The following is a 16,656-nucleotide window of genomic DNA, read 5'->3' as shown; positions in this document are numbered from 1 at the left end:
AGATCATCATTACCATTGTTGTCATCATCACCACTTAGGAAACTTGTGGTCATTTGGATGGATCCCGATGTAGTAGGAAAAGGATTTGGGGTTGCAAGTTCAGGATGCTAGATTGACTCCAACTTTACCCACTTGTTTCATTTTGGCAGGTTGCTGCCCTGCTCTGGTACTCACTTTATGCATGTAAATCTGAGTGGGGAGTCTATGGACCAAGCATTCTTCCTTTCAGCAGTCTTTATTGTTTCACACTTGCCCCTACTTTCATAGTTTGTGAGTCTTTAAGGTATTTGAGGGTAAAGATCTTGTCTTGTTGACTATAACATCCCTCAGAAGGTCTATCTGACCTATCTTAGGGTTTGTGCCTAACATCGTTGGCTGAGGTGAGTTAGAGTTTTGCTTTGTTTGCAGAAGGGTCTGAAAGGAAAAGAGAGAAGAGGTAGTGGTATATGCTGTCCACTTAGAGGCATTGATTTCCCTCATCCTGTCCCCATCTCAAAGGAGAGAGTGTAGAATCCTAGAATTTTGTCTTCAATTTCTGGCAAACACACGGGAGTCACAGAACATGTCTGTTTGCATTCAATAGCTCTATGGTTCCATACTTCCCCAGAGAACTGGTGTGGGGAAATTAACAATATGGCACCAACCAGGTTCTCTCACCCCACACTCTCATGCCCTCCTGCCCCATGTTCTGTGGACAATGACTTTGCACGGTTATGTAACAGGTGAGATCACATGTAGCACTGTGCATGCACATCCCAAGGTGCTTGCTTGGTCACGGGCTACTGTGTGGTACATCTGTATGAGCTTCACTGTGCAAGCCCTGGCTGTTGCTGCACCAGGGCTACACTGGAGCAGCATCATGGTTATGTCATATAAGGTTATGTTATGGTTACGTCATGGCTACTTTATGGTTATGTTATAGCCGCTGCTATGGCTGCTGCATCTGCCAGAAGAGAGGCTGTATTATGGCTGCCATGCCAGCCAGGAGAGGATAAACGTGTCTGCAGTTCCTGTGGCTCCTCACATTTCCCTCCAGCCTCTTAGCTCACACCTTGCCTACCATGGGTTCAGCGAACAGTGTGCACAGAGACACAGTGAGACAATCAGCATCACAAACAGCATCAGCAATGCAACTGGGAATTGCTTTTATGTTTTACTCCTGAGTCTTGGCTGTGCCGTGAAGGTGGAGTTGCCTCCATTTGTTTGATATTTAGCGGTGGTGCCACCTCACTAAGTCTATATCATTAATGCTCTTAATGACTAAAGGATGAACTTAGGCCAGGGATTCTGCGAATGACCCCTAGTCCCCCTTGATAGAGATAACATTTTTGGCTTTAACAAACACAGATACAATAAAGCACACTCCAATACACACACACAAAAAAAGCATCCAGAAGAACAGGAAATAGGAAAGAAGGATGGAGAATGGAAAAGAAGGGGAATTTCCTAGAATACTCCTGACTGAAGAAAACTAAGGCTTTTGAGTACAATTCTTGGTCCTGAGCTTCTGGGGATCCCAGGAAACAGAGGGACCAGAGACATGCAAGGTCTCAAAACAATGTCACGGTGGTGCATCAGAAGAAACGCATTTCCAGATCCTGGGTTTTGAGATGAGCTGGGTTTTAATAAAATGACCAAGAATCTTCTGGATCAGCTATTGCTACATAATGAATCATTCATTTTAAGCCTATTAAAGGATGAAAATAACAACCTAATTTTAAAAAATCTCTTTTGAGTATATAGGTGCGCTAGGCAGTTTTGTTTATCTGGGCCAGACCAGCTAACTTCAGCCAGAGAAACTCATGCTTCTGTGGTCAGCTGGTGGATCAGCTATGCTAACTGCTCCTAGCCTCAGCTGGAAGAACTTTTCTCTGCTGCATGTAGTCTCTCCTTTTCCGGCAGGCTAACTGGAGCCAGTCCGGTGGTTACAGAGTTCAAAAGGGACTGGAGAGGTACAAGAGGATTTTAGGGCCTAGACTTACAGCTGACACAGCCTCAATTCTTCAGCAATTTCTAGGCCAAAAGCGAGTCACAGGGGCAGCCCAGAGGGGAGGAACAATAGTCTAGTTCTTCATGGGATGACCTATGAAGTCATATTGCAAAGCTCATGAACACCGACAGGTAAAGAATTTGGGTGATTTGGGCTACTTTTGTAATAAACCTACCACAGTCAAGCCTCTGTCCACAATTACTCACATTTTTCCTTCATACAAAATACATCACACCCCTATGAGATCCCTACATCCCAATTCCAGTGGTAATATCATGCTTCAAGTCTAACAACTGTGATCCATTCAGCTCCAGACTCAAATCCTGTTGATCCTGAGACCAATGAACTAAAAGCCAAATCTTTAGTCCTCACTCACTGTACATATAATGTTGAAATAAACAGTAAAACCACAAAGAACACTCATTCAAAAGTGACAAGAATGGGAGGTGTGTGGCAGGTTTTGGTCAACAGGAGTTCTGAAATTCCATTGGGTAAATGGTTGGATGTGTTACTTGATGGAGCAATGTTTCTACTCCCTTGGAGTGGCTGCTCCACCCATTGGTTTTTAAAAGTCTTGGCTTAACTGTTTGAGAATTCTTCCTTTTCTGTCATCCTCTTTTGTTGTTGTCCAGCCATTTTGTCATGTCCAACTCTTTGCAACCCCATGGACTGCAGCATGCCAGGCTTTCCTGTCCTTCACTGTCTCCTGGAGTTTGCTCAAACTCACTTCCATTAATTCAGTGATGCCATCCAACCATCTCATGGTCTGTTGTGCCCTTGTCCTCCTGCCCTCAATCTTTCCCAGCATCAAGATTTTTCCAATGAGTCAGCTCTTTGCATCAGGTGGCCAAAGTATTAGAGTTTCAGCTTCAGCATTACTCCTTCCAGTGAATACTCAGGGTTGATTTCCTTTAGGATTGCCTGGTTTGATCTCCTTGCTGTTCAAAGGACTCTCAAAAGTCTTCCAGCACCACAGTTGGAAAGCATCAATTCTTCAGTGCTCATCATTCTTTACAGTACAACTCTCACATCTGTACATGACTACTGGAAAAAAGATAGCTTTGACTATACAGACCTTTGTCAGCAAAGTGCTGTCTCTGTTTTTAATATGCTGTCTAGGTTGGTCATAGCTTTTCTTCCAAAGAGCTAGCATTTTTTAATTTCATGGCTGCAATCACCATCCACAGTGATTTTGGAGCCCAAGAAAATGAAATCTGTCACTGTTTCCATTTTTCCCCATTTATTTGCCATGAAGTGATGGGCCATGAAGAAAGCTGAGCACCGAAGAATTGATGCTTTTGAACTGTGGTATTGGAGAAGACTCTTGAGAGTCCCTTGGACTGCAAGGAGATCCAACCAGTCCATTCTGAAGGAGATCAGCCCTGGGATTTCTTTGGAAGGAATGATGCTAAAGCTGAAACTCCAGTACTTTGGCCACCTCATGCGAAGAGTTGACTCATTGGAAAAGACTCTGATGCTTGGAGGGATTGGGGACAGGAGGAGAAGGGGAAGACAGAGGATGAGATGGCTGGATGGTATCACTGACTCGATGGACGTGAGTCTCAGTGAACTCCGGGAGTTGGTGATGGACAGGGAGGCCTGGCGTGCTGTGATTCATGGGGTCGCAAAGAGTCAGACATGACTGAGCGACTGAACTGAACCAAACTGAACTGATGGGCCATGATCCTCACTTTCTGAATGTTGTGTTTTAAGCCAGTTGTTTCACTCTCTTCTTTCACCTTCATCAAAAGGTTCTTTAGTTCCTCTTCACTTTTTGCCATTAAGGTAGTATCATCTGCATATCTGAGTTTATTCATTTATCTCCCAGCAATCTTGATTCCTGCTTGAGCTTCATCCAACCCAACATTTCACATGATGTACTCTGCATATATGTTAAATAAACAGGGTGACAATATACAGCCTTAACATACTGCTTTCCCAATTTGGAACCAGTCCATTGTTTCACATCCAGTTATAACTGTTGCTGCTTGACCTTTATACAGGTTTCTTAGGAGGCAGGTCAGGTGGTCTGGTATTCCCATCTCTTGAAGAATTTCCCATGGTTTGTTGTGACCCATACAGTCAAAAGCTTTAGCATAGTCAATGAAACAGTTTTTCTGGAACTCCCTTTTTCTATGATTCAATGGATGTAGACAAGTTGATCTCTGGTTCCTCTGCCTCTTCTAAATCCTGCTTGTACATCTAGAAGTTCTCAGTTCACATACTGTTGAAGCTTAGCTTGAAAAATTTTGAGCATTAACTTCCTAGCATGTGAAATACACGCAATTGTGTGGTAATTTGAATATTTTTTGGCATTTGCCCTTCTTTGGGATTGGAATGAAAACTGACCTTTTCTAGTCCTGTGGCCACTGCTGAGTCTTCCAAATTTGCTAGCATGTTGAGCACAACACTTTAACAGCATCAACTTTTAGGATTTGAAATAGCTCAACTGGAATTCTACCACTTCCACTAGCTTTGTTCATAGTAATGTTTCCTGAGGCTGATGTGACTTCACACTCCAGGATGTTTGGCTCTGGGTGGTCATCCTCTTTGGTTGTTTCTAAGTTAAGTTGTCTGCCTTGGCAGCAAGTTGCTTTCTTAGCCTTCTTCTTGACATTAAGAAGTTGGAGGCACAGGAGTCTTTAAAATTTAAAAAGAAATCTCAGTCTTTTTATTACACAGGAATAGCATTTGCCAATTCAATTGGCTTTAAAACTTTGTGTGTTTTCTATGTACTATTATTTATTCCTTGCATTGAAAGCCACAACTAAAATAACTTCTAGACAGACCTCACTTTTTGAAGTCACTTCTAGTTTAGAGTTTCGCTTTTATATTCTTAAGCTTCCCTTTAGCCCAGTTGAGAAAGTCTATACAAATTTAACATTCTTGATTTTATCTTTGTACTTATGGCTCATTTTATTCATTTTTAAAATTAGTATACAACAAAAATGACTTTTATTGTATGCACGGTCCTTTGAGTCATAATATATGGATAGATTTGCATAATCATCATTACTGAGAATACAGATAACCATCCCATCACCCTAGAAACTCCTCTGTGCTGTCCCTTTAGAGTCACACTTTCCCCACTCCTAACCTCTGAGAACCTCTGATCTGTTTCCATCACTATATATTGAACTTTTAAGAATGCCACACAAATGGAACCCCATACAGAATGCAAGTTTTTGACTCTAGACTTACTCAACATAACGAGTTCAGTATACTGCTCCTATAAATGATGCATTCGCTATTACTATTTAATAGTATTCCAGGGTATGAATGAACCCAGTTTATGTAACCATTCACCTACTGAAAGATATTTGAGTTCTTTCCAGTTTGGGATAATTATGAACACAAAATTTCTAAACAGCCTTCCTCAGTGATCAATGGAAATAAATAGAGGGAAAAAATACAATGGGAAAGACTACAGATCTCTAGTCAAAGCTATGGTTTTGTCAGTAGTCATGTATGGATGTGAGCATTGAACTATAAAAAAAGCTAAGTGCCAAAGAATTGATGCTTTTGAACTGTGATGTCGGAGAAGATTCTTGAGAGTTCCTTGGACTACAAGGAGATCCAACCAGTCTATCCTAAAGGAAATCAGTCCTGAATATTCATGGGAAGGACTGATGCTGAAGCTGAAACTCCAATACTTTGGCCACCAGATGTGACAAACTGACTCATTGGATAATACCCTGATGCTGGGAAAAATTGAAGACAGGAGAAGGGGACAACAGAGGATGAGATGGTTGGATGGCATCACTGACGCGATGGAAAAGAATTTGAGTAGGCTCCGGGAGTTGGTGATGGGCTGGGAAGCCTGGTGTGCTGCAGGTCATGGGGTCTCAAAGAGTCTGACATACTGAGCTACTGAACTGAACAGATTGAGAGATCTCTTCAAGAAAATTAGAGATACCAAGGGAACATGTCATGCAAAGATGGACACAATAAAGGACAGAAATGGTATAGACCTAACAGAAGCAGAAGATATTAAGAAGAGATGGCAGGAATACACAGAAGAACTATACAGAAAACATCTTCATGACCCAGATAACCACGATGGTGTGATCACTCACCTAGAGCCAGACATCCTGGAATATGAACTCAAGCAGGCCTTAGGAAGCATCACTACGAACAAAGCTAGTGGAGGTGATGGAATTCCAGCTGAGCTATTTCAAATCCTGAAAGATGATGCTGTGAAAGTGTTGCACTCAATATGCCAGCAAATTTGGAAAACTCAGCAGTGGCCACAGGACTGGAAAGGTCAGTTTTCATTCCAATCCCAAAGAAAGGCAATGCCAAAAAACGGTCTAACTACCAAACAATTGCACTCATCTCACATGCTAGTAAAGTAATGCTCAACATTCACAAAGCTAGGCTTCAACAGTACATGAACTAGAATTTCCAGGTGTTCAAATTTGATTTAGAAAAGACAGAGGAACCAGAGATCAAATTGGCAATATCCATTGGATCATCGAAGAAGCAAGAGTGTTCCAGAAAAACATACATTTGCTATATTGACTACACCAAAGCCTTTGACTGTGTGGTTCACAACAAACTATGGAAAATTCTTAAAGAGATGGGGATACCAGACCACCTGACCTGCCTTCTGAGAAATCTGTGTGCAGGTCAAAAAGCAACAGTTGGAACCAGACATGGAAAAACAGACTGGTTCCAATTGGGAAAGGAGTATGTCAAGGCTGTATATTGTCACCCTGCTTATTTAACTTATATGCAGAGTACAGCATGCAAAATCCTGGACTTGATGAAACACAAGCTGGAATCAAGATTTCCAGGAGAAATATCAGTAACCTCAGATATGCAGATGTCACCACCCTTATGGCAAAAAGTGCAAAAGAACTAAAGAGCCTCTTGATGAAAGTGAAAGAGAAGAGTGAAAGAGTTGGCTTAAAACTCAATATTCAAAAAAACTAACATCATGGTATCCGGTCCCATTACTTCATGGCAAATAGACAGGGAAACAATGGAAACAGTGACAGACTTTATTTTCTTGGACTCCAAAATCACTGCAGATTGTGACTGCAGCCGTGAAACTAAAAAATTCTTGCTCCTTGAAAGAAAAGCTATGACCAACCTAGACAGCATATTAAAAATCAGAGACATTACTTTACCAACAAAGGTTTGTCTAGTCAAAGCTATGGTTTTTCCCGTAGTCATGTGTGGATGTGAGAGTTGGATTATATAGAAAACTGAGCACTGAAGAATTGATGCTTTTGAACTGCGGTGTCGATGAAGACTCTTGAGAGTCTCTTGGACTTCAAGGGGATCCAGCGAGTCAATCCTAAAGGAAATCTGTCCTGAATACTCATTGGAAGGACTGATGCTGAAGCTGAAGCTCCAATACTTTGGCCACCTGATGCAAAGAACTGACTCATTCGAAAAGACCCTGATGCTGGGAAAGATTGATGGCAGGAGGAGAAGGGGATGACAGAGGATGAGGTGGTTGGATGTCATCACCAACTCAATGGACATGAGTTTGAGTAAGCTCCGGGAGTTGGTGATGGACAGGGAGGCCTGGTGTGCTGTAGTCCGTGGGGTTGCAAAGAGTCTGACGTGACTGAGTGATTGAACTGAACTCAACTGAACTGTAACAACTGCATATATCTTCATGTAGATGTAGGGTTTCTGTTTGTTTTTTAACTTTTCTAGGGTAAATACCTATGAGTGGAATTGCTGAGTCATAGGGAAAGGTATGCTTGCATTTATAAGAAAGTACACTTTTGCTTCATGCTTATACAGTTTTGCATTCCTACTATCAATGTATGAAAGTTCCAGTTGCTTTCCATCCTTGGGAATACTTAGTGTTCTTAGACAATCAAATAGGTGTTCGTCTTAATTTTAACTTGCATTTCCCCAATGACTAGTGAGAACATACTTTTATTGGCTTACATGACATCTATATATCTTCTTCAGTGAAGTTTCTGTCTTTTAACCATTTCCTAACTGAGTTATTTGTTTCTTTAATGTTTTTTATTTGTTTATTTAATGAATCTTGAAAGTTCTTTATATATAACTACATATGAAGTCTGTTAAATATGTGATCTGAAAATATTTTTCCTAAGATGTGGTTTTTTTTTTCCCCATCTTCTTAACAGGATCTTTCACAAAGTAAACATTTTGAATGTTGTTAAAGCCTAAATTATCGATTTTTTTATTTTGATGAATCATGCTTAGACATCATTTCTAAGAACATGTTCACCCATCCCTTTGTCCTGAAGATTTTCTCATGTTTTCTTTGAAATGTTTTATAATTTTATGCTTAAATTTATGATTAAAGTTTAGTCAGTTTTTGTATAAGAGTTGTGGTTTACAGCATGGTTTATTTTTTTGTCTTTGGTAATAAACAGTCTTTTATCTAGTATTCTTGTCTGGAAAATCCCATGGATGGAGAAGCCTGGTTGGCTACTGTCCATGGGGTCACAAAGAGTCGGACACAACTGAGTGACTTCACTATCACTCTCACTATATAGGTAGGACATAGTTTGGTTATGTTTTTAAAAATTTATTCTCCCTATCTCCACCTTTAAATTTAAAAATTAATCTATTTACATTTAAGGTAATTATTGGTACAATAGGATTTACATCTCTCATTTTGCTGTTTGTTTTCATATGTCTTGTATGGGTTTCTTAATTCTGACATTGCTATCTCATTTTGTGTTACGTATTTTCTTTTGTACCATTTTTTAATTTTTGTCATTTCTTTGTATGTTTTTAAATTATTTTCTTAGTTGTTTCCTTGGGGATGGCCATTAACATCTTAATAAAATTCTTCTTTGGATTAATACCAATTAATTTCACCAGTGTGCAAACATTGTTGGTGCTGTTGTTTTCCAGTCACTCAGACGTGTCCAACTCTTTGTAACCTCATGGACTGCAGCACACCAGGTTTCCCTGTCCTTCACCATCTCCTGGAGCTTTCTCAAACTCATGTCCATTGAGTTGGTGATGCCATCCAACCATCTCATCCTCTGTCATTCCCTTCTTTTCCTGCCTTAATCTTTCCCAGCATCAGGTTCTTTTCCAATAAGTCAGCTCTTTGCATCAGGAGGCCAAATTATTGGAGCTTCAACATCAGCATCGGTCCTTCCAATGAATACACAGGACTGATTTTCTTTAGGATCGACTGATTTGATCTCCTTGCAGTCCAAGGGACTCTCAAGAGTCTTCTCCAACACCACAGTTCAAAAGCATCAATTCTTCAGTGCTCAGTTTTCTATATAATCCAACTCTCACATTCACACATGACTATGGGAAAAACCATAGCTTTGACTAGACAAACCTTTGTTGGTAAACTAATGTCTCTGCTTTTTAATATGCTGTCTAGTTTGGTCATAGCTTTTCTTCCAAGGAGCAAGCATCTTTTAATTTCGTGGCTGCAGTCACCATCTGCAGTGATTTTAGAGCCCAAGACAATAAAGTCTTTCACTGTTTCCATTGTTTTCCCATCTATTTGCCATGAGGTGATGGGACTGGATGCTGCATTGCTGTAATACAACTCTATTACCTTACTCTTTTATGCTGTTAATGTCCTAAATTACATGTTTATACATTGTGTAAACACCACATATATTTGTAATTATTGCTGTATGTGGTCGTCTTTTAAGAAAGAGAAAAAAATTTACACACAAACATATTTATGTTGTAATTTGTATTTATGGATATATTATACACACACACACATATACACAGTTATTGGTTTTTTCAGATGTGTGTGTATGTGCTCATTTGCTTAGTCATGTCCAACTCTTTGCAACCGGACAGGCTTGTCTATCAATGGAATTTTCCAGGCAAGAATACTGAAGAGGGTTGGCATTTCCTACTCCAAGGTATCTTATGAATCTAGGGATTAAACCTGCATCTCTTGAGTCTCCTGCATTGGCAGGCAGATTCTTTACTGCTGCGCCAGCTAGGAAGCCCCTTTTATGGATGTAGTTACTTTTAATTGCTCATATATATTCAATATACTGTCGAAAGTCATTTCACTTCAGCCTAAAAGACTCCCTTGAAGTATATCTTATAGGCAAGTCTACAGGAGATATTCTCTATCTTAATTTCTCTTTCATTTTCAAAGGATAATAATATTATATATATGTTAACCAAGAATTTTATATATATATATATATACATATATATATAAAATTCTTGGTTAACAGGTTTTTTTTCCTTCATATTTTGAAAATGCCAGCCCAGTGCCTCCTGGACTTTGTGGCTTCTGATATGAAATCTGCTGTTAATCTTTTTGAGGATTCATTGTACATAATGAATTGCTTCTCTTCTGCTTTCAGGATTCTCTTTGTCTTTGACCTTCAATGATTCAATTACGATTTTTGTGTGGATATATAAGTTTATTCCACTTGGAGTTTGTTAAGCTTCTTAGATGTGTAGGTTAAAATTTTAATCAAATTTAGGAATATTTTTTGGAGAAGTCGATGGCACCCCACTCCAGTACTCGTGCTTGGAGAATCCCATGGACGGAGGAGTCTGGTGGGCTGCAGTCCATGGGGTCGCTGAGTGTCAGACACGACTGAGCGACTTCACTTTCACTTTTCACTTTCACGCATTGGAGAAGGAAATGGCAACCCACTCCAGTGTTCTTGCCTAGAGAATCCCAGCGACGGGGGAGCCTGGTGGGCTGCCGTCTATGGGGTCACACAGAGTCAGACACGACTGAAGTGACTTAGCAGCAGCAGCAGGAATATTTTTGCCATCAAATATTTATTATTCTCCTTTCTCTCACTCTTTCTCTTCTCCCATTTTGAACCATTATTATGTATACATTGGTATTTGGGTGTTGTCTCACAGGTCTCTTATGCTCTGTTCATATTTCTTCATTCTTTTTTTTCAGTTCTTTAGATTGGATAATCTCAACTGGGCTACCTTTAAGTTTACTGAATCTTTATCCTGCCTGCTCAAGTATACCATTGGGTTTCCAGGTAGGCTGCAGTCCATGGGGTCGCTAAGAGTCAGACACGACTGAGCAACTTCACTTTGACTTTTCACTTTCATGCCTTGGAGAAGGAAATGGCAACCCACTCCTGTGTTCTTGCCTAGAGAATCCCAGGGACGGGGGAGCCTGGTGGGCTGCTGTCTATGGGGTCACACAGAGTCGGATACAACTGAAGCGACTTAGCAGCAGTAGCAGCAGCAGTAAATTTTATTTTTCAGTTTTGTAATTTTCAATTTCAACAACTCTATTTAGTTACCAAAAGTATCTCTTTAGAACAAAGATACATATAGTTTCACTATATATTACAGTTATTTTTTAAGTAAATAAAGATTTTTAGATGGAGTTTCATTATCCAATTCTCAGAAATTAATAGAATTAATAGACAGAAGGGTAGAAGGATATAGTAGACCTGAAAGCACTATGAACCAATTGAACATAGCTAAGATTTATACAATTTTCACACAACCACAGGGAACAAATTCTATTCAAGTTCCCATAGACTATAAAGCAGGAGACACCGGAATACATCCAGGGACATAAAACAAGGTGTAAAATTTCATGGTCTAAAGGCATTGAAATCATAGAGTGTGTTCTCTTATCACTGTGGAATTATGCTAGAAATCCATATCAAAAGATATTTGAAAATAACCCACATATTTTCAAGTGCAATGTGACATTTACCAAAAGAGATCTTTGACTTACCCACTGAAAGCCTTAATAAAGGTAAAAGACTGAAAAGCACAGAGGGTGATTACAGAAAAGAAAGCATTTAAATGAGAAGTTAATATCAAATGAGAATTAATACCAAAGATACTTTAAAAAACCCATGTATTTGAAAATTAAATGTATGCTTTTAAATGATGAACTGGTTTATCTAAGAAGTGATAACAAGGAAAATTAGAAAATACTTGTAACAGAATAAAAATGATAAGAGAATTTATCAGAATATGTTGGATGCAAGTGAAAGTTGCTTAATGTAACCAACCATAATGTGGAATCTTGAATAAGATGTAAAAACAAATAATGGACACTAGCATAAAATTCTGTGAAATTTGGACAAAATCTGTAATTAAGTTAATAATACTGTGGATCACAACAAACTGGAAAATTCTTCAAGAGATGGGAATACAAGACCACCTTATCTGCCTCCTGAGAAATCTATATTCAGGTCAAGAAGCAACAGTTAGAACCGGACATGGAATAACAGACTGGTTCCAAATTGGGAAAGGAGTACATTAAGGCTTTATACATGCAGAGTACATCATGCGAAATGCTAGGCTGGGTGAAGCACAAGCTGGAATCAAGATTGCTGGGAGAAAATAACAATAACCTCATATATGCAGATGACACCACCCTTATGTCAGAAAGCAAAGAAGCACTAAAGAGCCTCTTGATAAAAGTAAAGAGGAGAGTGAAAAAGTTGGCTTAAAACTCAATATTCAGAAAATGAAGATCATGGTATCTGGTCCCATCACTTCACGGCAAATAGATGGGGGAAACGAGAGAGAGTGACAGACTTTATTTTCTTGGGCTCCAAAATCACTTCAGATGGTGTCTGCAGCCATGAAATTAAAAGATGCTTGCTCCTTGAAAGAAAAGCTTTGACCAACCTAGACAACATATTAAAAAGCATAGACATTACCAACAAAAGTTTGTCTAGTCAAAGCTATGGATTTTCCAGTCATCATGTATGGATGTGAGAGTTGGACCATAAAGAAATCTGACCCTTGAAGAATTGACACTTTTGCGCTGTCGTGTTGGAGAAGTCTTGTGAGAGTCCCTTGGACTGCAAGGAGATCAAATCAGTCAATCCTAAAGGAAATCAGTCCTGAATACTCATTGGAAAGATTGATTCTGAAGCTGAAACTCCAATACTTTGGCCACCTGATGCAAAGAACTGACTCATTGGAAAAGACCCTGATGCTGGGAAAGATTGAAGGCAGGAGGAGAAGGGGATGACAGAGGATGAGATGGTTGGATGGCATCACCAAGTTGATGACATGAGTTTGAGCAAACCCCAGGAGTTTGTGATGGACAGGGAAACCTGGCGTCCGTGGGGTGGCAAAGAGTTGGACATGACTGAGAGACTGAACTAAATAATGAGTGACTTGAGTATCTTTTCATGTGTTTACTAGCCATCTGTATGTCTTCTTTGGAGAAATGTCTGTTTAGGTCTTTTACCTACTTTTCTACTGGGTTGTTCATTTTTCTGGTACTGAGCTGCTTATATATTTTGGAGATTAATTCTTTGTCAGTTGTTTCCTTTGCTATTATCTTTTATCATTCTGAGTGCTGTCTTTTAACCTTCCTTATAGTTTCCTTTGTTGTACAAAAGCTTTGGAGTTTAATTAGGTCATACATACATATATATATTTCCATTACTCTGGGAGGTAGGTCATAAAGGATCTTGTTGTGACTTATTTTGGAGAATGTTCTGCCTATGTTTCATAGTTTTTGGTCTATTTAGGTACTTAATCCATTTTGAGTTTGTTTTTGTGGATGGTATAAAAAAGTGTTCTAGTTTCATTCTTTTATATGTAGTTGACCAGTTTTCTTAGCACCACTTGTTGAAGAGACCATCTTTTCTCCATTGTATGGCTTTGCCTTCATTGTCAAATATAAACTGTTTATAGGTGTGTGCATTTATCTCTGGACTTTCTATTTTGTCCCTTTGATCTGTATTTCTGTCTTTGTGCCAGTATCATACTGTCTTGATGACTGCAGCCTTGTAATATAGGCTGTAGTCAGGAAGATTGATTCCTCCAGTTCCATTCTTCTCTCTCAAGATTGCTTTGGCTATTTGGGGTCTTTTGTGTTTCCATATGAATTGTGAAATTTTTTGTTCTAGTTCTGTGAAAACTACTGCTGGTAGTTTGATAGGGATTGCATTGAATCTATAGATTGCTTTGGATAGTATACTCGTTTTCACTATATTGATTCTTCCAATCCAAGAACATGGCATACTTGTGTCATCTTTGATTTCTTTCATCAGTGTTTTATGGTTTTATGTATAGGAGTCTTTTGTTTCTTTAGATAAATTTATTCCTAAGTATTTTATTCTTTTCACTGTAATGGTGAATGGGATTTTTTTCCCCTTAATTTCTATTTTTGATTTTTCATTGTTATCATATAGAGATATGAGGGATTTCTGTGTATCAATTTTATATCGTGTGACTTTACTATATTCATTGATTAGCTCTAGTAGTTTTCTGGTGACATCTTTAGGGTTTTCTATGTAGAGGATCTTATCACTGGCAAACAGTAAGAGTGTTACTTCTTCTTTTCCAATCTTTGTGCTTTGTATTTCTTTTTCTTCTCGGATTGCTGTGGCTAGGATCTCTAAGACTATGTTGAATAGTGGTGGTGAGAGTGGGCACCCTGGTTTTCCTGATTTTAGAGTAAATGCTTTTTTTTTTTTTTTTTTTGCAATTGGGGATAATGGTTGCTGTGGGTTTGTCATATATGGCTTTTGCAAATAAGTTCATCTCTACCATTTTTCTAGATTTCATATATAAGTGGCATTATATGATATTTGATTTCTCTTTTGACTTACTTCACTCTGTATGATAATATCTAGGTTCATCCACTTCTCTGCAAATGCCTCTATTTCATTCATTTTTATGGCTGAATAATATTCCATTGTATAATATGCACTGCATCTTCTTTATCTGTTCATCTGTGGATTGTAATTTAGGCTGCCTCCATGATCTAGCTATTGTAAATGGTGCTGCAATGAACACCAGTGTGCATGCATCCTTTTAAATTATGGTTTTTCTCTGGATGTATGCCTGGGAGTGGGATTTCCGGGCCACATGATAGCTCTAATTTTAGTTTATTAAGGAACCTCCATACTATTCTCCATAGTGACTATACCAATTTACATTCTTACCAATAGCAAAGAAGGTTTTCCATTTGTCCACACCCCCTCCAGCATTTATTGTTTGTAGATTCGTTGCTGATGGCCATTCTGACTGGTGTGAGATGATACCTCATTATAGTTTTGATTTCTATTTCTCTAATACATTTTTATGTCTTTGGAGAAATGTCTAGGCCAACATCCGCTGGATCATCAAAAAAGCAAGAGAGTTCCAGAAAAACATCTATTTCTGTTTTATTGACTATGCCAAAGCCTTTGACTGTGTGGATCACAATAAACTGTGGAAAATTCTGAAAGAGATGGGAATACCAGACCACCTGACCTGCCTCTTGAGAAACCTATATGCAGGTCAGGAAGCAGCAGTTAGAACTGGACATGGAACAACAGACTGGTTCCAAATAGGAAAAGCTGTATATTGTCACCCTGCTTATTTAACTTATATACAGAGTACGTCATGAGAAACGCTGGGCTGGAAGAAGCACAAGCTGGAATCAAGATTGCCAGGAGAAATATTAATAACCTCAGATATGCAGATGACACCACCGTTATGGCAGAAAGTGAAGACGAACTAAAAAGCCTCTTGATGAAAGTGAAAGAGGAGAGTGAAAAAGTTGGCTTAAAGCTCAACATTGAGAAAATGAAGATCATGGCATCTGGTCCCATCACTTCATGGGAAATAGATGGGGAAACAGTGGAAACAGTGTCAGACTTTAATTTTTTGGGCTCCAAAATCACTGCAGATGGTGACTGCAGCCATGAAATTAAAAGATGCTTACTCCTTGGAAGGAAAGTTATGACCTACCTAGATAGCACGCTGAAAAGCAGAGACATTACTTTGCCAACAAAGGTCTATCCAGTCAAGGCTGTGGTTTTTCCAGTAGTCATGTATGGATGTGAGAGTTGGACTGGGAAGAAAGCTGAGCACTGAAGAATTGATGTTTTTGAACTGTGGTGTTGGAGAAGACTCTTGAGAGTCCTTTGGACTGCAAGGAGATCCAACCAGTCCATCCTAAAGGAGATCAGTCCTGGATGTTCTTTGGAAGGAATGATGCTAAAGCTGAAACTCCAGTACTTTGGCCACCTCATGCAAAGAGTTAACTCATTGGAAAAGACTGAAGCTGGGAGGAGAAAGGGACAACAGAGGATGAGATGGCTGGATGGCATCACCGACTTGATGGATGTGAGTTTGAGTGAACTCCGGGAGTTGGTGATGGACAGAGAGGCTTGGCGTGCTGCAATTCATGGGGTCGCAGTCAGACATGACCGAGCAACTGAACTGAACTGAACCCATTCTTTGATTGGGTTGTTTGGGCTTTGTTGGTTAGTTTTTTGTTTTTTAATTGAGCTGTATGAACTGTTTCTATGTTTTGCAGATTAATACTTTGTCAGTTGTTTCATTTGCTAATATTTCTTCCATTCTGAGCATTGTCTTTTCATTTTGTTTATAGTTTCCTCTGCTATGCAAAAGCTTTTAAGTTTAATCAGATCCCATTTATTCATTTTTTCTTGTATTTTCATTACTCTAGGAGTTGAGTTGGAAAAGATCTTGTTATGAATTATGTCAAAGAGTGTCCTGTCTATATTTTCCTTTAAGGATTTCATAGTGTTCAACCTTACATTTAGGTCTTCAATCCATTTTGAGTTTGTTTTTGTATATGGTGATAGATAATATAATTTCATTCTTTTACATATAGTTGTCCAGTTTTCCCAGCACCACTTATTGAAGATACCATCTTCTCCATTCTGTATTCTTGCCTCCTTTGTCATAGATTAGGTGCCCCTATGAGTGTGGGTTTATCTCTGAACTTTCTATTCTATTCC

Source organism: Bos indicus x Bos taurus, chromosome 18 (genome assembly GCF_003369695.1).
Source record: "Bos indicus x Bos taurus breed Angus x Brahman F1 hybrid chromosome 18, Bos_hybrid_MaternalHap_v2.0, whole genome shotgun sequence".
Lineage (NCBI taxonomy): Eukaryota > Metazoa > Chordata > Mammalia > Artiodactyla > Bovidae > Bos > Bos indicus x Bos taurus.
The sequence above is the reverse complement of the archived record's forward strand: the minus strand, read 5'-3'. Positions refer to the sequence as shown.